The sequence below is a fragment of the Rana temporaria genome, chromosome 5, assembly GCF_905171775.1.
Source record: "Rana temporaria chromosome 5, aRanTem1.1, whole genome shotgun sequence".
NCBI classification, from domain to species: domain Eukaryota; kingdom Metazoa; phylum Chordata; class Amphibia; order Anura; family Ranidae; genus Rana; species Rana temporaria.
This window is the reverse complement of record NC_053493.1, coordinates 410,430,581-410,458,247: the sequence shown is the minus strand read 5'-3', so window position 1 is coordinate 410,458,247 and position 27,667 is coordinate 410,430,581. Positions and strand designations below refer to the sequence as shown.

Below are 27,667 nucleotides of genomic sequence, written 5' to 3'. Positions count from 1 at the left end.
AACAAGTGTATCTTATTTGGTTTGTGTGAAAGTTATAGCATTCACAAACTCTGATATATATTAGAGCCGAAACAACTAATCGATTATGAAATTAATCCATTACTATTTTCATAATCGATTAATCGCCCAGTAACATAATGGGGTTAAAAAACACTAAAATTAGCCCTTTATAGTACAAAAAGAGCAAATCACTAATGTAAAACTTTCACTGTCCCACAGTGATTAACTCCTTACAGTAGCGATTATTTGCTCTTTTTTGTACAATTTTTTTTTTTTTTTTTACCCCATTATGCTACTAAACACTTCTGTTTTGTGGTGCTTTTTGCAGAAACAAACTACAGTTCACTTACATCAGGCATGTCCAAAGTCAGGCCGGGGGCCAATTGCGGCCCTCGTTTCATTTTAATGTGGCCCCACTGGTAATTTGGATATATATCTCTTTTTGTAGCCCCCAATGAATCTACGAGCACCGGGCATTCAGAGGCTGCATTCATGTCAATGGTGGGGCTGCATTAATTGCAATGGTGAAGCTGCGTTCATGGTACTGGTGAGGCTGCATTCATTGTACTTGTGAGGCTGCATTCATGGCAATGGCAATGGCTGATAAATACAGTATATCCAAATAAAATGCCCAAGCTCATCTTTAGACTCTCCAACACACACACAGCCACAAAGGAAAGAGAATTCTTGTTGGGCAGTGTATTAATTTGCATTTAATTTTAATGATTCAAAGAATGTCAGGCAAAATGGTCGGCCCTCACGCATGTTCACTTCATCAAATCTGGCCCTCTTTGAAAAAAGTTTGGACACCCCTGACTTACATAGTTTCCTATGGGACAGGTTCTCATCCATACTTTTTTTCAGCTTCTGCGTATTTGGAAAGGATCAAGGACTTTCTTTTTTTAATGCAAAACTGTGTTATTTAATTTTTTTTTGGTTCAATATACTTCAATTGAGAAGCTGCAGAAAACCATGTAATGCGTTTTAGCGGCAACATGTATCTGATCACGTTTTAGCGGCAATTTGTGTGTTTTAATCTGCCAAACAACAAATTGGCCAAAAAATATGTAAAAATGCAAATTGCCACAAAACCACTTTTATATATATATATATTGGAATTTACGCAACTATAGTGCTATACTGGTAATGGCTGTGATCAGCGGCTTATAGTGTGGCGAACAATATGCCACTAACAGACCCTGGGAGGTACACTAACTGACATCAATAGTGACACTAATACAGTGATCAGATATAATAATAATAAAAAATACTGCTTTCGAAGCAATCGTGCGATAATCGGATTGTTGGTACAGAGCTTTCAAGAGCCGATCACGACAGTTCATCCGATATTATCCGATCGGATAAGCACAAAATGCAATACAAATATACGCATGGCTTCACTTCCGATCTTTTATTCTGTCTATGAGAATTTTTGTAACTTTAGTAAGCTCATCATGTTCGATATGCGACGATCCGTCGTCCGATTTTACCGGATCGTGTATGCGGGCCATAAGTCTTTAAAGCGGAGGTCCGCCAAATTTTTAAAAGCTTCCCCTCTGAGCTGGCGTAGCGGCTACCCCTCTGAGCTGGCGTACCGGCCTCCCCTCTGAGCTGGTGTAGTGGCTTCCCCTCTGAGCTGGCGTAGTGGCTTCCCCTCTGAGCTGGCGTAGGGGCTTCCCCTCTGAGCTGGCGTAGGGGCTTCCCCTCTGAGCTGGCGTAGGGGCTTCCCCTCTGAGCTGGCGTACCGGCTTCCCCTCTGAGCTGGCGTACCGGCTTCCCCTCTGAGCTGGCGTACCGGCTTCCCCTCTGAGCTGGCGTACCGGCTTCCCCTCTGAGCTGGCGTACCGGCTTCCCCTCTGAGCCGGCGTACCGGCCTCCCCTCTGAGCCGGCGTACCGGCCTCCCCTCTGAGCTGGCGTACCGGCCTCCCCTCTGAGCTGGCGTACCGGCCTCCCCTCTGAGCTGGCGTACCGGCCTCCCCTCTGAGCTGGCGTACCGGCTTCCCCTCTGAGCTGGCGTACCATTCTCCCTCTTGACAATTTGGAGTCTGGTGGGAAGTGTGGCAGCGAGGAGTACAAAATGGTTGAGGGTTGGGTGGGCTTCATGCATGCCCTGTCACTTTTCTCTGAATGGAGCAGGTTATGGGGTCTCTTTAAGGCGCCCTCATGAAGTATATATTGGCCCTGGACAAGCCATTTCCTTGTGGAACCCCCTTGTATGGGAGACGTTGGACGTTCTTCCTTCCTCTCAGGCTCTGTGTCTTCAGGATTAGACTTGCTCTTTCTTCCATGTGATCACCAGCCCTTGTCTGCTCTTCCATGGTTTCCCTCCCGGAGCCTGTCATTAATTCTCTCCTGTCTGTCCTGATCTTTAATCTCTGCGCTCATCCTGGCTCCATGTTCCAGCAGGGAACCTCTGACCAGGCCTCGCAGCTGTTACTATATTAAACTCTGGTGCTAGGGACTGTTTACAAACACACACACTGCTGGGCCGAGAGCAAACGGAGCCCCATCACTTCCCCTTTGTGTTCTTCCTCCGTCACATCACTCTGCACATTCCAGAGACCACCACCTACCCTCCATCGGTCTCCTAGTCTTCATGGATCACCACTGCTGCTTGAATTATACATTGACTTACTTAGCGAGTGAAGCATGGCTTTACAGCTATAAACAAATAGTGAGAAAATAGAATTTTGTGGACAAGTATCAATTGTCAGAGGCACCTCACCCCAATAAGTAATGAAAAGTAAAAAAGGGCAAAAAAGGGTACCGAAGGGACCCAGGGGCTGTTGTAATGGTGCAGATAGAGACACACATCAAAAAAGAGAAAAGAAAAACATATCACTAATTGACTAGTCAAATAATTATATGTTTTTCTTTTCTCTTTTTTGATATCTAGCATTGTCTGTTAACGCTCCTGAGGAAGCTCAAAAGAGTGAAACATGTAGAGCTAATCGACTAATCAATGCTTTGTCCTGATTCCATATTGTTTATTTAATCAAGATTCAGATTTATTTATCATATTTATGTCATATAATTGTCTCATTAAAATGTTCTTTCTATTTTTATATAAAACCTTGATTGTGTGAATCTCTATCTGCACCATTACAACAGCCCCTGGGTCCCTTTGGTACCCTTTTTTGCCCTTTTTTACTTTTTATAAACAAATAGTATTTTCTTGTGTTCATTCATCTCTTCACCTTGGACCAGTAATGTCATAATGAATGCTTAATTCAAAGCTTTCTAAATGACCCGCATTTTTTTTTGTTTACTTTTAATTAACTTTATTCATCGCAAAGCACAGACAGTTCACATGTGAGTTTTTTATTTGCTGTGTATGTACATTGCGGTACCTTTCAAAGTAAATGGCACAGTAATGCAATGCATGCAAAGGCCTCATTATTCTGTATTGCGATAATTCAAGTTAAAGGGGTTGTAAAGACAAAAATATTTTCCTCTTAAATTAAAGTCTGACAGTAGCTGATAAAGTACAAAGTAATGTTTTGCATTATAACTAGTTTGATACCTGTTGAAATTGAGCTTTTTTATTCACCTCCAGCACTCCTAAATCGTTATTCTCACTGACTTCCTGGTTTGCGGCGCGCATTCATTCTTGCTACATCACGGCCTAATGGGAACTACAATTCCCATTAGGCTTAGCCTCCATGCCTGTGAGGGATAAGAGAGCATCTTCACGCAGGGCTGTAGTCATAGGGAGGGGGTGAGCACATTCTGCTTTCCACCATGCAAAACGGCTCAGATGCTGGTGGAAAGCAAGAAGAGGAGAGACAGGAAATGGCATTTTCAAACCTGGATTACTGTATTTTGGAGGTCAAAAGGAAAAACGAGGTAAGTGATATTTTTTTTTTTTTTTTTTTTTTCGATTCAAGCTCTTTTTTTATTTAAGAATTATAATACATAAACAAGTAATACATAAACAAATGATACAACTGGGCATTTCAGTATAAGATAATATATCACGCACTATACTATGGAGCATCCCCCTTTAACCTTAGTCACAACCTTGCTTTCGTCCCTCCTCCTGGTTGTCCGGGGGAGACAACAATGCCACCCATCACGGTATGTAGGAAAAATAAAAAATAAAAATAAGATTATAACAAACAAAAAAAAAAAAAAAAAAGGAAAAAGCTAATCTCTCCCCGTACCCTCCCTCCCCCCCCCCCTCACCCACAGCCACCTCCATAGACTCTACCCTGGAGTCCAAAAAGGATTTCCAGGAGTTCCATGTTCTTAGATATCTTTCCTGTTGATGTCGTGCTGTCAGTACTAGGTCTTCTAGCTTACTAATTTCCTTCACTTTATTTATCCACATCTCTATAGTTGGTGGGGCCGGTGACTTCCATTTCTTTGTAATACATGCTTTGGCTGCATCCAATAGGTGACATATACTTGTTTCCTTATATGCTTTCTCGGGGATTGGATTCATGTGTAAGAGATAAAATTCTGGATTTTCTGGTATCTCATATTTTGAGCATAGCTGGAGTATCCTTTTAATCTCTGACCAATAGAATTTTAGCAGGGGACAATCCCAAAATATATGGAGCATCGTCCCTTTGCTTGCCTGGCACCTCCAGCATTTCTCTGTCATTTCTGGAAAGATTTTGTTTAATCTTTCTGGTGTCCTATACCACCTTGCAAAGATCTTGTAGTTTGTCTCTTGGGTTCTCGCACAGATTGATGTTTCATGTGTTCGTTTATATAGTCGTTGTCGTTGTTCCATATTAAATGTCTTTTTTTTAATTCCTGTTCCCAGTCCTGGACACACTTCGGAGGACTGCTCCCTGATTGCGCTAGTATTTCATAGCTCATTGATAGGGTGTGTGTCAATATTCCCTTTTCATTGCACATTTTCTCAAATCTCTTAAGTGGTCTCTCAAGAGGTAAGTGATATTTAAATGCTCTAGCTTACAGCAATCAATTGATCTAATAAAAAACAAACCTTTAGTGTTCCTTTAAAGCAGCCCTTCACCTTTTAATGCTGCACTCCCCTGACTACCAACGCTTCCTCCCCGTCTTCATAACAGATTTTCTTTTTTAACCTCTTGACCTCCTGGAGCATATACCTCCCTTCATGACCAAGCCAATTTTTTGCAATACGGCACTTTATTGGTGCTCTGGAAAGCAGTAAACACCAGGCAGGGGTTCTAAACTTAATAAAACAAAGAGTCTTTGGCCTGACATACCTGGACTGTGTTCCTTTATGGCAGGTATCTGTGATTTTACTGATTTGCTGGAGTGTTTTTTTTTTTTTTTTTTTTTTTTTTATGTCTCCCTTTGCCCATTCATGTACCAGTTACTGGGCTCAGTCGTTCATCTGGGCGAGTTGTGTATGTAATGGGGGCGAGTTGTATGTGTGTGTATAATGGGGGCTAGTTGTGTGCGTGTGTGTGTATGTATGTGTGTGTGTGTGTGTGTGTATATATATATATATATGTGTATATATGTATATATATATATATATATATATATATAATGGGGGTGAGTTTGTGTGTGTATAATGGGGGTGAGTTTGTGTGTATATAACAGGGGCGAGTTTGTGTGTGTATGTGTGTGTATATATATATATGTATATGTGTGTGTGTGTATATGTGTAATATATATATATATATATATATATATATATATATATATATATATATATATATATATATATATATATATATAATTTTATAAACTGGGGCGAGTTATGTGTGTGTGTGTGTGTGTGTATATAATGGGGGCAAGGTGTGTGTGTGTATGTATGTGTGATATATATTATAAACGGGGGCGAGTTGTGTGTGTGTGTGTGTGTGTGTGTGTATGTATATGTATGTATATATATATATATATATATATTGGGGGTGAGTTTGTGTGTGTTGTGCATATAATGGGGGTGAGTTTGTGTGTGTGTGTATATAACGGGGGCGAGGGTGTGTGTGTGTGTGTATGTATGTATGTATGTATGTGTGTGTATATATATATATATATATATATATATATATATATATATATATATATATATATATATATATATATATATATATATATATATATATATATATATATATATATATATTAGGGCTGTGCGTTAAACGCGATATTAACGGCGTTAAGGCAAACCCATGTTAACACCGTCAATATTTTTATCGCGCGATTAACGCAGGAGCCCTCGGGGTGGACATGCAGAGTGTGCAGCGGCGCGGCTTACCTTCTCGCTGGATTCACAGGCAAGTTACTCACCTTGTCCCTGGATCCAGCGATGCCACCCCGCTGTGTGATCGAGCGGGTCCTCCTCGCTTGGCGGGTCCTCCTCGCTTGGCGAGTCCTCCTCGCTCGGCGGGTCCTCCTCGCTCGATTCACAGTGCCTGTGTGCCGCGGAGCTCCGTTCCCTGCGACGTTACGACGCACGGGAGCGGAGAACGGCGCCAAATTCAAAAAAGTAAACAAACACAATACACACAGTATACTGTAATCTTATAGATTACAGTACTGTATGTAAAAAATACACCCCCCCCCCCCCCTTGTCCCTAGTGGTCTGCCCAGTGTCCTACATGTACTTTTATAAAATAAAAACTATTCTTTCTGCCTGAAAAACTGTAGATTGTCCAAAAGTGTCCCTTTATGTCAAAAATGGTTTTAGATCAGCTAGAAAACAGCGATAATAAATTATAATCACTTGCAGAATTGTGCGATATTTGTGGGGAAATTCGTCATAAATTAGATAGATTAATCGTGAGTTAACTATGACATTAATGCGATTAATCGCGATTCAAAATTGTAATCGTTTGACAGCACATATATATATATAAATAAATGGGGGTGAGTTTATGTGTGTGTATAACGGGGGCAAGTTGTGTGTGCAATGGCTGTGGGTGGGGAGGATGCTGATGCCTCCTAATGAGTGTCATGCCTCCTGTTAGAGCGTTGTGACATAGCCCAGCGTTCGGCTCCTCCTCCTTTATCTCCTCTAATGGGGCTTTGTGTCGTGTTGGCAGCGATTCAGTTGACTTCATACATCCCATTAGTGGACAGATACGTGGCCGGCTGGCTGTAGTGGCGATACCAATTTATGTGCCGTTGTCACCATAGCCAGCAGTGGAGGGAGGAGGGTCTGCAAGCCCATAAAATAATAATGCAGCTCCTATAGCCAGATAGGGACAATGCAATTTACAACATCTGTACATTCAATTATTTACGGGTGAGCAGCTGACTGTGTATCTGTCCGAAGGAATTACGTACGCCGTATTCATCCTGACGTCTTCGCATATTGTGCCGCCAGAGCACCTTAACTCTCTCTGTCCCGGGCGATCTTTTGGCTCTCAGCAAATTGCGCTCTCGATCTTCTGACTTGTCAGAAAGGATTAATGCGGGCATCGCTGGGCATGTAATGATACTGCGGCCTCCTAGGACCCGGCATTCACAAATCCCCAGTTCCCATGGCAACAAATCGGTGACCCCTTGTGACGCTCTTCAACTTCTGACCCTCGACTTGTGGTGTGTGTGTGGAAGGGGGGGTTGATCTGAATGGTGTCCATGTATTATTATTATGCAGGATTTATATAGCGCCAACGGTTTGCGCAGCGTTTAGTATATTTTATCTGATTTATACAATTTGAGTCATTGCTAGCATGGTCCACCTGGATGTAGCTTTGGATAGGACTTTCACATTTTTACATGCTTGCTGTTCCATGTTTCTAAAAATTTTACTTCAAACAGAGCTTGTGTATTCTCCCCCTATTCGCTGGCTGTGTATCTAGCAGCACAGTTAATGTAGTTTTATTCACTGCGAATTAAATATAAATTAGCTGCTACTTCTTCATTAATCAATATCACTTAAAACATGTCAGCTTAGCATGTCTGATAGACTTTCCCCCCCAAAACATTGAAGGCACATTTGCATGCCGCTCTGCATGCTCAACCATTAACACATTACCCTCAGACATGCCCTCATTTACACTTTTTTATCTTCACTTCTGCTTTTTCTAAGACAATGGTGATGTAGCCAGCGCCCCACAGTTGCTTCCTGGGCCTTTCTGGGGGGGGCTGCGCCCGCCTGGGCCTTTGTGGGGGAGGCTGCGCCCGCCTGGGCCTTTGTGGGGGAGGCTGCGCCCGCCTGGGCCTTTGTGGGGGAGGCTGCGCCCGCCTGGGCCTTTCTGGGGGAGGCTGCGCCCGCCTGGGCCTTTCTGGGGGAGGCTGCGCCCGCCTGGGCCTTTCTGGGGGAGGCTGCGCCCGCCTGGGCCTTTCTGGGGGACCTTCGTAATTAATCTCCAGTAACAGTACGGTCTTTTTTTTAAACCCCCCCCGGTGTCACATTTGGCTCCTTTCAGGGGGGTGTGGATACCTGTATAATGCAGGTATTTGCTCCCAATTTCCGAAGAATAGACTCCTGCGGGAGCTACGCTCATTGGCGTCACCCCACGCTGTCTTCTGGGAAACGCACTGGCCCCAGGAGACAGCGCCACACTTCCTGATTCCCTCACCGAGGATGGCGACGGGGGCAGCCGAGAGACGAGCAATTGCTTGGCTTCGGCATCGCGGGCACCCTGGACAGGCAAGTGTCAGGAGCTGCAGTATTTCTAGCTGATGGCTTTTAATATTTTTTTTTCGTGGGACCTCCGCTTTACGTTTAGACAATGCAGGCAGCATTTTTTGATTTGAGGTGGACAGAGCAATGGGATTTGGGAATAAAAACAATAATGAAGCCAGTAACAAACAAAACGTTTGTATTTCTAATATTCTCATTGAAGCTGGAAGTTTATTCTATATAAAAAAACGTTTGTGGGGGGGAGTTTCTGCTTTAATCACTTGTCTACCGGGAGGATTTAAAAAACTATTTTTTGCACACAGGATCTGCATATTTTGCTAGAAATTGCTGAAAGCAGAGACCCTGTCAAATAAAATGGTGGTATTTGCAATGTTTCATGTTGCACGATATTTGTGCAGCTTTTTGTCCTAGTGCTGCATAGTGAACACAGAGGGCTGCTGGCTCGCCATTGCCACCACTCACCGAATACCTTGCACCCGTCTAATAAATGTAAAGTGATTTCTGATTGGACAAAGTAGAGTTTGTGAGATCACTTGCCCCCCACTGCTCCACCTCGTCCAATTCAGGAACACCTTGCATTAACCCCTTTACCACTACCCAACCTATGTGCGGCAGCAAAAGAGTGGGCTTTAACCCCCACATCCTGCACATATACATGCATCACTGGGCAGCCATTGTTTATGTGCTGATGGCGTGCTCCCAGCATAAAGGCGGAGCCGTCGCAGAACCGCTCTGGGTTCAGGATAAAAAAACGGTAGCTGGTGGAACCGGCTTTCGATCATGTGGCCACTGACGGTAACAGTGGTCACATGATTGCTGATCCTTTCCGCCCCCCCCAGGTGTTCTGAACTGTTTACTGGGACACCGGGGTGGGAAGGGGTTAACTGTCTAAAGACATGCTGGTAGGTTAATCGGATCCTGTCTAAAATTGGCCATAGTATATGTATGTATGTATGTATGAATGTGAGTTGGGGACCTTGGGTTGTAAGCTCCTTGAGGGTAGGGACTAATGTGAATGTACAATGTATATGTAAAGTGCTGCGTAAATTGACTGCGCTATACAAGTACCTGAAATAAATAAAAAAATAAGATAACTGACAAAAAATGCAAGTTCTGTGAATGGCCCCCTTGTCAAGCAAGCAGCCCCTTGTGGTTACTATGCAGGTGTCGGCACAAGCCCTAGAGGACATTGGGGATTACTGTAGTAATGGCGACTACTACAGCGTTTCTCCAGTTCCACAAGGATCCCACAGATATGGAATATATATACTTGCATTGCTCAAATGTGACTATGCAAAAAACATGCCTGGAGTTCAACTTCTTAGGACTGGCATCTAAAGCCTCGTACACACGATCGGACTTCCAACCAGCTTTTCCATGGATTTTGGTCTGAAGGGTATGGGCCGTGAACTTGTTCTCCATACACAACATTCTCAGCCAACATTCGCCAAACTACGTGGTTTTTCAGCTCTTTACCACCACCCTTTTGGCAACTTCTGCTATTGTTGTCTGATGTTTAGTATTGGTTCCGAGCATGCGTGTTTGTACTTTGGATTTAAGTTGGACGGACTTGCGTACACACGATCGGATAATCCCACGTAACATTTTTCTTGCCCAACGGTTGGTGAGCATGAGCAGCCAACTTTTGTTAATTCAGCCAATTGTCTGATGGAGCATACACACGGTCGGATTATCCGACGCAACACGTCCGTCAGACAATTATGGCCATAAAGTTGGATCGTGTGTACGGGGCTTTAGTTTCAGTCCTTTCTGATTTTCCACAAGTCTTAATGCCCTGCAAAAGTGGTCAATAACGTTGTGTTGGAGAATCTTTACATGGATAAAACCATCGGAGGTGGCATTTCCTGTGAGTCAAGGAAAATGGCACATTCACCCTTAATGAATAGTCCCCTTCCCGGGGAGGCATAGCCGTTAGTGTTGAGTTTTCCTCCTGAATGTCCCTGACTGTTGTGGTTTTTGTCCTGAACACAGTGGTGAATGGTGAGAAAGGTCTTGCATTGGCTTGTTCATCATGTGACGTGGTTGGAGTTGTGTGAGTGTAGCCCAGGGGATCTCTCTCCCTACAGTGTGTACAGCAATGTGCATGCAGGACAGGCCACAACAAGACCGTTAACCCTCTGCTGACCCTGCTGACTAAGCTTCTCTGTATTGTTTGCTGTGTGTGTATTCCCGGGAGCCCGTCCAGAACTACTAACTCCAAATCTTCCTCAGACAAGGGGCCACAGCCAGCGACTGTGAACGGGCAAATTCCTGGCGGCCAATGAGGCCGAAAAAGAGCCTTACCGTGGCTAAAGCCAAATTCTGCAGCATTGAAAGAGTCACTAGGTTTGAAAATGGACCCGTTGTTAAAATTTACACTTTGCTCAAATAAGTAAGCCCATCTCTGGGGTATTAAACCCCTTAAAGGAACACTTAAATAACAAACATGTTATACTTCCCTCCACTGTGCAGCTCGTTTTGCACAGGGTGTCCCCGATCTGTGTCTTCTGGGGTCCCTCGGCGGCTGTCTCGGCTCCTCCTCGCAAAAGCTTTCCACGTTCATGCGAGTGAGCTCGCATGGTGGAAAGCTTTTGCAGGCGCGCTCCCGTGATACAGCGGCGGGCATAGCTGTCGACTGTATCACTCGGCACCGCCCCTGTCGCGCCGCATCATCGGATGTGATTGACAGCAGCGCCAGCCAATGGCTGCGCTGCTATCAATCTGTCCAGCCTAGCCAATCAACGGCTAGGCTGGGAACCGAAGAGGATCACGAGGACGCGTGCACGACTTTCAAGGGGTGAGGTAAGTAAAACGGGGGTTCGGGGGGGAGGGTGCGGTACCGTCGGATGTTTTTTCACCTTAATGCATAGGATGCATTGAGGTGAAAAAACATTTACCTTTATAACCACTTTAATGCCTCCCACTCCTCCTCTAACCACTCCTTTCTCCTTATCATGCTCCCCTAAGACTGCCATCGGGTTCCTCGCCAGCACGGTTTCCGAGTTCAGAGGACAGCTGATATAGTGCTGCAGATGCACACATGCTGGCCAGTCCCTTTGCCCTGTCAATACTCCTCTGGATGTCCAAGAGAACTGTGCCACTGATCAGCCAATAGGCACACAGGTACCACAAAGTGGACACCCAAAGAAGCACGCTACCTATTGTAAGCCAAGCAAGCACTTGGTACTGGTGTGTCACATGACCACAGCTTTATGTAAGTCTTAGATTTTGATTTTCCAGTGAACAGTTATAGTGGGTGAAAGGGGGTTTTAATAACTAAAACAAAAGTAAAACAAGGAAGCGGGACTTTTTAATTATAGGGTCGGGCATAAAAGCAGAAGTTGGGATACTGTACATTTTCAAATTCTACATGTTGTCTCTTCCTCGGGCTGTCTGTGAAGAAAGTATATTGCAAAGAAGCGAGCTGGTTGAAAAAAAAAAAAATGGAGACCTGGTGCCACATTCCATATAGAGAATGAGAAACAGGAGAGTGCCCCCGGGACTTTATAGGCAGTGGTCAGACCAGACACATACGTAAAAACCGATCACAAATAGTGAAATTGGGGTCTTTCACTTCTGAAAAACGGACGGTATCATGTGGAGTCCCTCAGGGATCCCCTTTGTCGCCGGTTCTGTTCAATATTTATCTCCGCCCTCTTTTTGAAATCATTAGTAACCAGAAGTTACTTTACCACTCTTATGCAGATGATACACAATTGTATTTTCGCATCTGCAACAAAAAGGATCATTCTCTTGGACTAGAGAAATTCCTTTCTTTAATAGAAAACTGGATGACAAAGAGTTACCTTAAACTCAACGGTTCAAAAACAGAACTTCTTCTGTTTCACGCCAACTGCAAAAATCATCCCGCAATGACATGGACGATCCCGCCCGTTCTGGGTAAAACTATCACCCCTAGCGCCAAAGTCAAAAGTCTTGGAGTAATTTTTTACACCAACATGACAATGGATGCACAAATAGGGTCAGTAGTCAGCGGATCCCACCATCTGCTGCGCCTACTACGCAGACTCACCCCCTTTATCCCGAAAGAAGAAGTCGCAGTCGTGGTGGGAACAATTATCAATTCCAGACTGGACTATGCAAATGCCCTCTATCTCGGACTCCCCAAATACCAAATCGCTCGTCTGCAAGTCGTTCAAAATACGGCCGCTCGACTAGTGGCAAAAAAACATGGGAATCAATCTCACCTTCACTGAGATCCCTTCATTGGTTGCCAGTAAATGACAGAATCTCTTTCAAGGCATTCTGTCTAATGCATAAGTACATTTTTCGCAATACCTATGCGAAAAAATAAAAGCTCACAACCCCAATCGTATTCTACGATCCACCAATCAAAACCTTGTCCAGATACCCAAAGCCAGATACAAGTCCAAGGGACATCGAAGGTTTGCAGTCCAGGGACCTCGACTGTGGAACGCTCTGCCCACCAACACTCGACTGGAGTCGGACCACTTGGCCTTCAGGAGAAAGATTAAAACCCATCTCTTCTGAGGTCAAGGGGTTGCACTCACAGAATGGATACAGCGCCCAGAGGCGATTCAGTTCGCATGTGTTGCGCTATATAAGTTTTTCACTCTCACACACACCAACTAGAAATTGCCACTAAAGGCCTCAATCGCTCTTCACAATGATCGAATATAATTGTTTGAATCGCTCTTCAGATGGCCTCAGGACAAAGGTGGGATCAATCCACAGCACTGGGATACTCCAGCTAGAAAAACACAGGCTGGGGGAAGAGAGGCCAACCAGCAGCACCTCTCTTTTTTGAGGGCAGTCCTGAGGGCAACCCTGTCATGATTGGGAAAGTGACAGGGTCTCTTTAAAAAAAAGCTAATATTGGCCCTGGATTTTATTGGTCTGATGGGTTTGCAAGCACTATCCAGCCGATCTGAGGCTGTAATGACAAGAGGAGGTAGTAAACTACGATGGAGCTTGCGTTTAATCCCTATGGAGAAGCAAGGGAGCGGAGGGCAAAGCGAAGAGGCCAGCTTGCTGTGAGAGGAACAATAGTGATAGGAACATGTTGTGTAACCCGCCTGACTTTTTCCACTTCATGAAATCTTGCTGTGGTCATGCTGGCATCAATTGCTTCCAGATTTGTTTTCTTTTTTTATCTATTTTTTTTTTTTTTTTTCCAATCGTTTTTTTCTGCCCGGACTGATCATTTGTTTTTAATGAAAAACTGTAAATTTTTATGCATTTGATTGCACAAATTCTTCATCAAAATGATTCTTCTAATCTGTAAAAACTTAAATATAAATTAAGTGATTTTTTTTTTTTGTGTGCCCATCATTAATGTGTATGTATAGCCAAAACTTTAGGGAAGTAAGAGGAGGTTGTTTCAACGTGTTTCCAAGTAAGTTGTCTTCCTGTTCTTATGACAATGGAAAAATGTTGGCTTCTTCTCACTTTCTGTTCTGATAAATGCAGCGGTTACCGCAACAAATAAAGCGTGTGAATCCAACCCTTACCCACAAAAAAAAAAAAATGTACATACGTTTTAAAGCCACCTAAAATAAAAATATTAAAAGCCAGCAACTACAAATACTGCAGCTGCTGACTTTTAATAAATGGACGCTAAGAGCCGGTTCACACAGGGGCGGCACGACTTCGGGGGCGACTCGGCCAGGCGACATGAAGACGACATCTAAGGCGACTTGCAAAATTACTTCTGTATAGAAGTCAATGCAGGTCGCCCCCGAAGTCGCACAAGAACCTTTTTCTAAGTCGGAGCGACTTGCGTCGCTCCGATTAGAACGGTTCTATTCACTAGAATGGGACACGACTTGTCAGGCGGCTGCGTCCCCTGACGAGTCGCCCCAGTGTGAACCGGGTCTTACCTGTCCAGGGGGCCCACGATGTTGGCAGCAGAAGACTGCCCCTGCTGCCATCCTCGGTTAGGGAATCAGGAAGTGAAGCATTGCGGCTTCACTGCCCAGTTCCCTACTGTGCATGCACGAGTCGCGCTGCGCGTCTTTCTCCGGTCCCCGCTGTGTTCTGGGAACTGTGCGTTTCCCAGAACACAGCGGGGGGAAGTGGCGTAGATACCCGCAGATTCTGCAGCTATCTATGCCCAGAAGTGGGTGCAAATACTTGTATTATACAGGTATCTGCACCCCCTCCCCCTGAAAGGTGCCAAATGTGACACCAGAGGGGGGGGGGGGGATTCCGAAAAGCGGAGGTTCACTTTTTGTGTGGACCTCTGCTTTAAGAACATGTGCTGCTGTCACTATTGGTTGTTATGGGTGCCATTGCTCTGTAGACGTGCACTGCTAAAAAATGTGTTTTTGTTTGTTTCATTGTTTTATTTTTCATTTTATTTTTCGGGTCATTCGTTAGGATCGCAAATTTGTTAAAGGGGTTGTAAAGGTAAAAACAATTAGCCTTAATTCTTAATTCTATGTCTTAGTTTTATTTTTATAAAGATATTTAGACAGGAGCCAATTAACCGACCAGCATGTCTTTTAGAGTGTGAGAGGAAACCGGAGTACCCGGAGGAAAACACACACAAGTACAGGGAGAACAAACAAACTCCATGCAAGTTGCCTGGCGGGGATTTGAATTGAGAACTCCAGTGCTACAGGACTGACGTATTAACCACTAAGCCACTGTGCTGCCCTTCATTCCTATTCAGGGGCTTGGTGAGGCAGCTCCCATAACGAGTACCAGAAAGTAAATCAAAATATAAACCTATCCAGAAACATCAGACAAGAGTCCAAAAAGATCACATTTTGAGAAATGTAAACTATTAAAGACAGCCAGCGCATTAACGAGGGAACAACTCTCCCCCCCTTCATCAGGTCTTGGATCAAAGGAATGAAAACTTGAAAGGACTCAAACATCCAATTATCACCAGAAAGATCTATATTCACTTTGATAATCCCTTTAAACTTTGGGCGTTCACCAAAGTCAACTACCGCTGACCACAGCTTTTGCACAGTTGGGTTCTTCCCATTGGTGCTGCTACCCCATTGTGCTACCCCTAATTGACATGCCTGCCGGAAGCTACCTAGTACATTCATCTTTCTTGTATTTGGAATTAAAAAAACATTTTTAAAGCGGGGGTTCACCCTATTAATAAAATGTTTTTTTTTTTTTCCCTCTAGCATAAAATTTGGCATAGTAGCGCGAGCTACAGTATGCCTGTCTTTATTTTTTTATCCCCGTACTCACTGTGCACTCGTAGAGACAAGATTACGACTCCCAGCGGGGAATGGGCGTTTCTATGGAGAGAGAAGGTGATTGACGGCCGGCTCTGGCACGTCACGCTTCTCCGGAAATAGCCGAAATAGGACTTGGCGCTTCACGGCGCCTGCGCATAGAAGCGCCGAGACCTGTTCCGGCTGTCTTCGGGGAGCGTGACGTGCCAGAGTCAATCACCTTCCCTCTCCATAGGAATGCCCATTCCCTACGGGGATAAAAAAATAAAGACAGGCATACTGTAGCTCGCGCTTCCAATGCCGAATTTTATGCTAAAAAGTTATGGAGGGTGAACCACCGCTTTAAGTGGTGGATGTGCAGTTGAACTTTTTTTTGTCTTTTGATTTAGATGGAAATTAACTGATTCCACCTATGTATTGTACACCAAACTGCTGCGACCAAAACTAAACCAGATAGTCTAGGAAGGCTTCATCCCTACTCTACACCCGCAGGAGAGGTCCCTCAGATGCAGAGGTGTAGCTTGAAGCTTGTGGGCCCCGATGCAAAAGTTGACATGGGGCCCCACCACTTCCACCGTGCGTGCAGATGCACCCACTGCACACCAAGATACTCAAAGTGGCTTAAGAGTTTTGAGTTTCCAGAGTTCCTCTTTACATCAGAGGATAGGGATCACCACTGGAGAATCGGAGGACAGGGACCCCTAGCAGGAGGTCACTTGGCAGAGCTCCTTTCCCATCCCAGCACTGTATAGAGCTTCTCCCTTTCCTCGTCCCCCCCCCCCCCCACACACACTACACAAGGCTGGAATCACATTCCTTTACACACAGTCGGCCTTCGCAGGGTGTATCTGGCTTTTATGTTGTCGGTCTGACCGCTGGTTGGAAGGGTAGTGTAGTTGCAGTAGGCAGATGCACCCTGTGCAGATCGTGGCTAACTGGCTGTATTGTAAAGGAATGTGATTTCAACTCTGTGGAGGAGGGAGCAGTATAGAGTGCTGTAATGGGAAAGTAGCTTAGCAGCCGGGCATAGCATTCAGGGTAGAGGGGGTGGTCAGGGGGCTTGGGGGGGTGCAACTTAGATCTGGGGGGAAAGCCTTGTGACATGACATCTGGAGCCTGTAGCCCCTCAGGAGGTGTTGAGGGTTTTGTTTTAGCAATTTCTTTAGATTTCTTTGTCAGTGTTTGTTGGCAGATGTTGGGGGAAGGTCACTTCCCGGAGGTGTATCTTTTGCCCATTTGTCAGGGAAGTGGGGTAAGCGGACATCTCAGGGTGGGGGAAGAATCCCAGCTGGTGACTAGGAGACACTGAGCGGTGTCTTACCTCACCAGTAACATCGATCCCATCATGGTTACAGGGTGGTACTCTCCTCCTCTTAACTCTGAATCGGCTCACAGCTTCTCCCCAGTCGATGAGAACAGAGCGGTGTGGACTGTGGAAGGCAACGTGGAAGCCCATTGATAAACCATGGCTGTGGGGCCCTAGGGCAGGAGGGAGCTGGACTTTGTGGAGGATATGATATGACGGGGAGGCTGCAGAGGCCCCCTGGAGCTAGGGGCGGGGTTGCGATTGTGACCCCTGCAACCCCTTATGCTACACCCATGCTCGGATGCATTTCACCCTCTAGTGGGCCTCAACGATTAAGACCACGAGGGTCACAAACGTGTTGGCGGTATCTCTCCTTCGGAATGGAGAGCGGAGCTGAAGCCATCCTGGACTACCTGGTTCAGTTTTGGTCACAGCGAGTCAGCAACCTAAGTGCGACCGCTCGCCAATTTTCTGTAGCACATTGTAGCCTGACAAGGTACGACCTGCACCAGTTCATTACATGTCATGTTGGCTGATATCAGTATAGTAGAATTAGAGCAGTACTTTTTTGTTTTTCTACAGCCCAAGTATAGAGGTATATATATTTCTGGATCTCTAGCTTCTAAAGGCCCCCATCACACTGTTGCATTGAACTGAAATGGTCGGCGCCGCATGCTACCAATGCGGTGCCATTCATTGTGAATGGCACCCCAACGTACCTTGCCGATAGAGGTGTGCCGACTGTCAAATAAGGTTCAGGTCTGATTTCTGGACTGTTGAGCTGTGTGACAGCCCATTCAGTTTTTAAATGGACTGCCCAATGCAGCGTATGTTGATGTGCTTTTAAGGCGCACTGCACATCAATGCTAATGTATGAACCGTGCTTCATTCGCCTCATTTCTTTTTCTTTTTTAATATTCATAAACATTTTCAATATGTTGCAGAACAGATCCAACAGATGTTTAGTTTAGACCCGGTGTCTGTATATCTCCTATTTTTTGGGGGAATCTGGGATCTGGTGCCCAGGGGTGCTAATAAGGATTTCATGTTTCATCTGCGCTTTGCTGACTGAAACCTGACGGCTTTTGCTGATAAAAACAAGACTTTTTTTTTTTTTTATGCACCAATGTTGAAAATTGAATTTTACACCTGAAGATTACTTATAACCCTCAAAACAATATATATTTCCTAAAAGAAGAGACCCTGGAGACTAAAATGATGGCCATCATAGTACACATAGTACACACGTGTGTGTGTGTATGTATATATATATATATATATGTATGTATGCATCTATGTATGTATATGTGTGTGTGTGTGTGTGTGTGTGTGTGTGTGTGTGTGTGTGTATATATATATATATATATATATATATATATATATATATATATATATATATATATAATTGTGTGTGTAGATATATATAGTAGTTTGTGAATGTGTGGTGGGCGCATTGAGTCTTGAGAGCCCACAGTAAACATTCACGGCTGCTATTGCGCATGTGAGTTTGTTTACTTGCCGCCAACTTGGTAGTTGCGTGGTGGCGGTACAAGGGTTAAACCAGAGGAAGCCATCTTGTACTTAAAGGGGTTGTAAAGGAATTTTTTTTTTTTCATAATAAGCATCCTTTACCTGCAGACATTCCTCTTTTCACTTCCTCATTGTTCATTTTTGCTCAGAAGTTGCTCTATTTCTTCTCTGTTCTGTTCACTTCCTGCTTGTCTGATTTTACTGACCACCGTGAAGGGAGGCTTTACTACGGTGGTCAGTAACGTGCTCACCCCCTCCTAGGAACTACATCTGTGCGGCAGGACGCTCTCTACGTGTTAGAGACCTCAAGGGGGTGTGAATTACTGGGCGTGCCGCAATGCATACTGGAAAATGTAGTTCTTGCATGAACGAGCGATGCAAACCAGGAAGTGAATGAGAGAACAGAAACTAGAATGCCAAAGGTGATATAGATGAAGGAATTTAATAGGTATTTACTCGTTTTTTTACCAGAATCATTACACTATTCTGTCTGTCTACCTTGCAGACATTCATTTTAGGCAAAACATTTTTTTCCTTTACAACTCCTTTAATAACCCCCATTTTCTTAAGATGGGCCATTTTTTCATTGCCGCATATTTTAGTCAGTGAAGGACAATGCTGCCCCCGTGGACTGGCACTTTTACCAGCAATGAATCATTACTCCTATGCACATGGATGGGAAGAAATTCAGATCTTCTTTTACTGGAAGATTTTCAGTCTATATTGGTTTCCCTTTTGCTTGCTTTTTTTAAAGAGGACTTGACTTTTCTCGCCTAGTTTTTAACCTGTCTTTTTGTTTTCGACATCTGGTGATGCTGCCTGTCGGGCAAAGCTGCACCGTGTTTGCTCTTGTAGCAACATGCAGCCATCGCCTACAATGATAGCAGATGCTGCCGTTCTGCACATAACACTCATGGATGAGGATAGTGCCGAGGAAGGTTTTCGGCTCTTGGTCACATTGGAACGTCATGGGTGCACAATGACACAGCATGTTGTGACCTCGGGTCACCGGGTCTCTTCCTGTATCTGCCCCGTTCCTCACTTTTACATAGGATGACTCATTGTATTCGCATTGCTTTCATTACTCGGAGTGTTGCAAGGTCGTAGAGCGCTCGTGCAGATTTCAGGTGACGTAATAAGGCCCTGAGATTTTTCTGTGCTTCTCTCATTGACACTGCAACCTATTATCATTCCTGCTAATCTAAAACACAAGTCCGGAATGGGAGTGGTCGTGAGCCACTGATTTATGGTGAACTATACAAAAACTTTCTCGTATTAAATGGCTACCCCAAGCACATAAAAAAGACAGTTTAAGTTTTACAGTCATTACAGTGGACATTAAAGGTTTACTTAACCTAGGAGCCTGCATTCACTATATCTGGTCTCCCACAGTACCCAGTACATGGAAATGCAATTATTTTAGTAAATATAAACTGCTAAAGACATTTTCCCCATCAGCAGTATATAGGAGTGTAATGACTTCTGTCATTCTCCTCTGACCATCCTATGAAGCTGCATGACCCCTGGCCCTCTATCATTCTCCTCTGACCGTCCTATGAAGCTGCATGACCCCTGGCCCTCTATCATTCTCCTCTGACCATCCTATGAAGCTGCATGACCCCTGGCCCTCTATCATTCTCCTCTGACCGTCCTATGAAGCTGCATGACCCCTGGCCCTCTATCATTCTCCTCTGACCATCCTATGAAGCTGCATGACCCCTGACCCTCTATCATTCTCCTCTGACCGTCCAATGAAAGCTGCATGACCCCTGATCCTCCATCATTCTCCTCTGACCATCCTATGAAGCTGCATGACCCCTGACCATCTGAACAGTGCTAATTGTCCCTGTGCTTATCACATGCTCCCCCCCCCCCCCCCCCCAAAAAAAAAAAAAACCTCTCCAGCCATACACCCCAAACTGAGCATGTGCAGAGTGCCCCCAAGGCTCTGTACTATCAGCCGGTGGATTGGGGACTGTGAAAGGAGGGGAGGATCAGACAGGGTATTTACACTTTGCAGAGGATTAACCCCTTAGGTCCGACAGTTTAATTTTAACAACCCTACTTTACTACATATACACACAGCACAGTGAGCGGAGATGAAACTGTCCTCCTCCTGCTAAGCAGGGATCAGCGTAGCGATCCCCGCTGAGCAAGCGGTGTCTGTACAAAACGGATCCGCCCCCCTGTGAAAGGGACCTTTACAGCGATCACAGGACTAGTGCTATCTGGGTTCAATTAGATTCAGTGAAGACAGGTGAGACATCAGGGGTTTAAAAGACCCCTAATGTTTAAGGAGAATCTGTCGCAAAGACTTTGTCACATAAGGACTTTTTGTCCCCAGTATGATATAAATAAAGTTATGGGGCCACATTCTCGTAGATCGGTGTATCTTTGTTCCGGCGTAGCGTATCCTATTTACGCTACGCCTCTGCAACTTAGATGGGCAAGTGCTGTATTCTCAAAGCACTTGCCCTGTAAGTTGCGCGCGGCGTAGCGTAAATAGGCCGGCGTAAGCCCGCCTAATTCAAATGTGGAACAGGGGGGCGTGTGTTATGTAAAATAACCATGACCCAACGTGATTGACGTTTTTCACGAACGGCGCATGCGCCGTCAGTGGACATATCCCAGTGTGCATTGCTCCAAATACGCCACAAGGACGTATTGGTTTTGACGTGAACGTAAATTACATCCAGCCCCATTCACGGACGACTTACGCAAACAACGTAAAATATTAAAAATTTGACACGGGAACGACGTCCATACTTAACATTGGTACGCCGCGTGTACACCACCATATAGCAGGGGTAACTTTACGCCGGGAAAAGCCTAACGTAAACGGCGTATCTGTACTGCGTCGGGCGTACGTTTGTGAATTTGCGTATATAGCTGATTTACATATTTCTAGGCGTAAATCGGCGTACACGCCCCTAGCGGCCAGCGTAAATATGCAGTTACGATCCGACGGCGTGAGAAACTTACGCCGGTCGGATCTAATAGAAATGTATTTTTTGCTTTCTTTAAATTAAGTAACATTGTTTGTGTGCTCTAAAAAAAAACCTTTTATGTGTGTGTTTTTTTTCTGAAAATGTGCACTTGATAAACCATTGTGCAATGATCATGTGACATTTAAGATTGGAACGAACACCATTTTATTCTCCAGGGTGTCTACTTACAGAAAATTTAATATTTGGGGGTTTTAAATCTTCAGGCCTAATTTTTTATTATTTTTAATTGTGTGCAACTAATATCACATTAAACTGGCAACAGGCCAGTTATCACTCGATCATGTCGGAATTTCTTTTTCTACACGTATGGTTGTCCTTTTTCTGGCCACACGCATTAGAAATAATTTTTTAAATTGCCATTTTTCGCTTAGAATCAGTAAAATTGCGTCGGTAGACTATCCAGGTTTTATAGAATAACCGCACTTTATGAATGTTGTAACAATTCTTCTGCTTCCGGTGTGCAGTAAGCTGTATATCTTCATGGAGAAGTAGGCCAGGCCCCAGAAGAGGTAATCATTGTGCAAGGATAATGAAGTCTTTCTTTCTTCCAAAGGAAATATTCCTGCCTTTCCCAGTGGAAGGTGCCTAATTGTTTTAATCAGTCAGAATTCATTACTGTACCACAGACAAAGCTGACTGAACTATAGCAGAGTCGCAATAGAGCAATAATGCTGCAACTCTGGTTCTGGTCTGCAGGTATGGAAGTGGGACTTGGGTGGTCCCCGGTTTTTATCCCACTGAAGGTTGTGTGGTTAGCGGATGGTGGGCAGGTGAATAAAGTTGCTTCTTTGTCCTGCCAAAGCTAAATATGGCCAAGACTGGGGTCTGCCCAAGCAAGGACCAATCTCGTTACATGGATGTTGTCCTGTAGAATAAAATATTAAAACGGAAGTCCAGCCAGGAAATGAATAGCCCATTAAAAAGATAGTCAGGTCCATAAATATTGGGACATCGACACAATTCTAATCTTTTTGAATCTATACACCACCACAATAGATTTGAAATGCAGACTTTCAGCTTTAATTTGAGGGCATTTCCATCCAAATCAGGTGAACGGTGTAGGAATTAAAACAGTTTGTATATGTGCCTCCCACTTTTTAACCACTTAAGACCCGGACCAAAATGCAGGTAAAGGATCAGGCCCCTTTTTGCGATTCGGGACAGCGTCGCTTTAACTGACAATTGCGCGGTCGTGCGACGTGGCTCCCAAACAAAATTGGCGTCCTTTTTTTCCCACAAATAGAGCTTTCTTTCGGTGGTATTTGATCACCTCTGCGGTATTTATTTTTTGCGCTATAAACAAAAATAGAGCGACAATTTTGAAAAAAAATACAATATTTTTTACTTTTTGCTATAATAACTATCCCCCAAAAACATATAAATTTTTTTTCTCAGTTTAGGCCGATACGTATTCTTCTACCTATTTTTGGTTAAAAAAAAATCGCAATAAGCATTTATCGATTGGTTTGCGCAAAATTTATAGCGTTTACAAAAAAGGGGATAGTTTTATTGCATTTTTATTAATATTTTTTTTTTTTTACTACTAATGGCGGCAATCAGCGTTTTTTTTCATGACTGCGACATTATGGCGGACGCTTCGGACAATTTTGACACATTTTTGGGACCATTTACATTTTTAAAATGCATTGTTTGTTGTAAAAATGACAATTGCAGTTTGGGAGTTAACCACAGGGGGCGCTGATGGTGTTATGTGTGACCTGAAGTGTGTTTACAACTGTAGGGGGGTGTGGCTGTAGGTGTGACGTCATCGATTGTGATTCCCTATATAAGGGAACACACGATCGATGACGGCGCCACAGTGAAGAACGGGGAAGCTGTGTTTACACACAGCTCTCCCCGTTCTTCAGCTCCGGGGACCGATCGCGGCAGCGGTCACGGAGCTTCGGAGCGCGCCCGCGACCCACCACTGGGCTTTATACAATCACATACAGGTACGTGATTGTGCCCAGCGGTGCCATTCTGCCGACGTATATCGTCGTTAGGCGGCCCTTAAGTAGTTAAGGAACCAAAAGTAATGGGACGATTGGCTGCTCAGCTGTTCCATGACCAGGTGTGTGTTATTCCCTCATTATCCCATTTACAAGGAGCAGATAAAGGGTCCAGAGTTCATTTCAAGTGTGCTATTTGCACTTGGAATCTGTTGCTGTCAACGCAATATGAGATCCAAAGAGCTGTCACTGTCGGTGAAGCAAGCCATCATTAGGCTGGAAAAACAAAATAAACCCATCAGAGAGACAGCAAAAACATTAGGTGTGGCCAAATCAACTGTTTGGAACATCCTTAAAAAAAAACGCTCTGGTGATATTGCTTTGCTGCAATATTCACCTTCAGTCCAGCAAGAGTCCTTGTATGTTTTGCACATCCAGGCAAATGGTCACCCATCATGGTGCTGACTTTAGTTCACCTTTAAGGTATTGGCACCTAAACACACTTAAAACTGATTTTTTTTTTTTCCTTTTTATTTACATTAAGTGCATCACAACGCAGGTGGGTTGTCGTGCCATTCTAAATACATTTCTACTGCAAGACCCATAGGCGTGTGCCCAAGCACACCCTGATCGCCCTTTACAGCACAGCTTCCCCCCTACTGCCCTGGCTCCCCTCTTCTCCCTGCAGCGCTACCAGCTTCCCTCTTCTCCCGCCAGTTGTTGTTGCAAGGAAGTTTTAGGATGACTTGAGGAAGGGTATGGTAAATATGTAATTGACCAGCCCCCTTCCCTTTCTGAATAAACATCGTCAGTGATCAGTAGTGTGTGTGAGCTTTGGGATGCACACCCTAATGCAATAGACTGCGCACACCTATAGCAAGACCATAACATAGCATGCAAACACATTAGTGTGAATGGACCCTTAAAGTGCGATTCACGTGTAGTTCTGTGCTGTGTGATTTCATTTAGAATGGTCTGATATCGCACTACACTGCACCAAAAGAAGAGCATGAACTACATTTGGAAGCTCACTGCAACCTAATCGCATGAAACTACTGTACCATGCAACCCGGTGCTGGCAAACGCACTGCGTTTGTGACCCGTGTTTGGGGTGTCCTTAACGTTGCACTGACACCTGCTGAAGATCGCAAGGGCAGTGCAGTTGAAATGCGGTGCCTCCCATACCGCGTTCCGGTGTGAACAGGCCCTAAGAAAATTAAAAATAATGCAGCCGCCGAATCCAGTGATTGCAAAGCTCCAATATATTGTATTTTGTTTTTTTGTTGTGCTCTAACCACTTCTTGACCGCACTATAGACCAATTGACGGCTACAGCATGGCCGGCTAATTCTGGGAGGCTGTCATATGCGGCACACTCTGTGATCACAATATCCGGAGGACACTGCTGATCACAGATGTAAAGAGCCAATCGGTGACTGTCATGTAATCTGTGCTTTGTATTAATAAAGTAAAAAAAAAAACAAGAGCCAATCGGTGGCCCTTTACGTCAAGATCAGCTGTGTTCAAGCTGGTTATCGGAAAGGCCTTTCCGCATGCTGACAGCTGATAACCAGCTTCTCTAAAAAGGACATGTACACTGATATTCAAGGCACTAATTATCAGTGCAGTCTCAACAGTGCCCATCAATGCTGCCAATCTGTGCCTCATCAGTGGTGCCACCCAGGGCAGGGGGGGACCACCAGTCCTACTGTAGGGGGCCCAGACAGACAGTGGGGCCTGAACAGCAGAGGGAATTGGTGTGGTCGGACAGAGGGGCAATTACAAAAGGATGCCCTGTGCAGCAGCTAAAAGCCAGTTTCTCTCCCTCCTGCTGGCTTTCAGCTGCTGCAGGGAGAGACACAGGGCATCATTCCTGTAATTGCTTCCCTGGCACCGATCCCCTTCCCTGTTTTGCCTGCTTCTGAACTTCCCTGTGCCCTCCTGTCATTGTGGTGCAGCCCCCCGGTCCCATAAAATTAAAATAAAAAAATTATTAGCATTTTTTTTTTTTTTAAAGAATGTAAATTTTTTTTTTAAAAAGGGCCAATTCTAAAGGTGATCTTGGTGTATTTTTTTGTGAAAATATTATTTTGATATATTGGGGGGGGGGGCGGTTGACCCTGCCAGGTAGCCTGTACGGGGCCCCGTGATTTCTAACAGCAGCCCTGGTGCCACCTATTGTGCCCTTCAGTGCCGCCTCATTGGCACCCATCAGTGCCCATCTGTGCCATTAATGCACAACTTTTATGAGTGATATATTTCTGCCCACCTTCTAAAAAAGCGGTCTGTCTGTATCTGGCTTCAATCCTGTTGAGTCCACAACATGGTGCCGAGTGTCAAAAAGGTGTTGAATTTCTTATTTTTTTTTTTCTATTTTTTCGATTGGTGAATGGGAAAGCATTAAAGGTGAACCATCAGGAGGAATATACGGCAACATTAGGAGACCTCAGCAGTGGCAGCCCCCATAATTCTCTTTTTGACAGGTCCACTTTAAATAGAAGTCATGGAAACGGATAACTCGGCAATAGCAGCATAAATCCAAAAATTCAAATCCCCTCTCTACTTTGTCTGAATCTGTTCCACAACACTGTAATCTTGCCTTGTACATGACAGATTCACTTTGTTTTTATCACCTAAATGGAGTGTTAAATAGAGAGCAGCACGACACATGACAGGTGTAAAGTGAACGCATTGTTCTGTGTGATGTGTCCGCAGGTTTGGCAGCTGCTGTTCCCCCTTCGTGTCATTGATGTGCGTCCAGAAGGGTTTAGAAACATTATTACTACTTTATAATAATTAATTTGATTTATATACAACGTGTTTAATTTTCTATTGTTTGTAACGCTAGCTTTTCCATACTGTGTGTGGGAGGCGTGCTGCCAGCTGTAATGAGCGGAGGACCTCCAGATGGTGGTAGGATTTAGACCCCAGATTAGATATTAATCCTCGCTTTCTTACCTTTTTTTTCCTATAGAGGAAGTATTGCTGCCCTGGGCTGGGCTGTCTATGGTTGTCTGATCTCTAATGTAGCCAGAGTGTTTACAGAATGTTTCTGGTATATGGCTTTGTGTAGATCTAGGGGAAAGGGTATCCATATGCTTTAGTCTAGTCCAGCTACCCTTTCGTTCAGCAGTAGGACAATGTACTGGAACATTCTGCTCCACCTGAAGGACCTGAAAAATAATGTGTGCTGCTGTGATATGCAGTTAAAGCATAATTAAACGCAAAACCTTATTTTTTAATTTTTCATATTTTTTTTTTTCTCGTTTTGATTAGCTGACCGTACTATCGCAGGGATATGCAACTAGTGGAGCTCCAGCAAAACTACAAGTCCCATCATGCTTCTGCCTCTGGGTGTCATGATTTGGGCTGTCGGAGTCTTGCTATGCCTCATGGGACTTGTAGATCTGCAACAGCTGGAGGCTTGCTAATTGCATATCCCTGCACGACAGCCATAGGCGTGCGCATCAGGGTGTGCCTGGGCACACCCTAATCGCGCTGTGCTGTCCAGATTCCTCCTGCTGCTTGGCTGCAGAGAAAGAGACTGGGGAATCTCTGTCCTCACTCCCTTTTTCTTTATCAAAAGTGAGACATCAGGGGTCTGTTTAGAACCCTGATATTTCACCAAAACCCCCCCAATGGGGCTCCTATAAAATTGTAAAAGAGCAAAAATAGGAAAACTATTAAAATAAACGACTGACCCCAATCTCTGCCCTACTGACATCGTCCACTGCTCTACTGGCACTGTCCATTTCTCTCTCTATCTGTCTATATATTGTAAGATTGGGGGAATAAGACTCCAGCGGTAGGTGCATTTTCAAGTGAGTACGCCAGTCCAGACTGAGTTTTTAAGGGCCTGGTAGCCCACTTTTATTTAAAAGCACAAAAGTTCACAAATACATCTTGCATACTCAACAGTTTAGCCTCCTGGCTCCCATACTTGCCATCCGGCTGTTTCAGGCCTTTAGCCTAGGCCTAAGTTCTGTTCCTCTGAACAAACAGTTTCCTAGGGATAAGCTCAAACCTAGCTTTCTCCTGATGAGCGTCTTGCCGCTCAATCACCAATGACATCTGCAGACATGCAGCATCTCTGACTCCTCTCAGAGGGATTGGGAATCCACCTGATTCCCAGAAACGGCGCAAGCTCCATG

At 44.5% G+C, this 27,667-nt stretch overlaps 1 protein-coding gene across 19 annotated transcripts in view; it reads left to right on the top strand.

Annotated features, from left to right (window-relative positions):
• The window catches only part of PTK2 (protein tyrosine kinase 2), a 458,969-nt gene that overhangs the window by 137,311 nt on the left and 293,991 nt on the right, over positions 1-27,667 (top strand). The window lies entirely within an intron of this gene.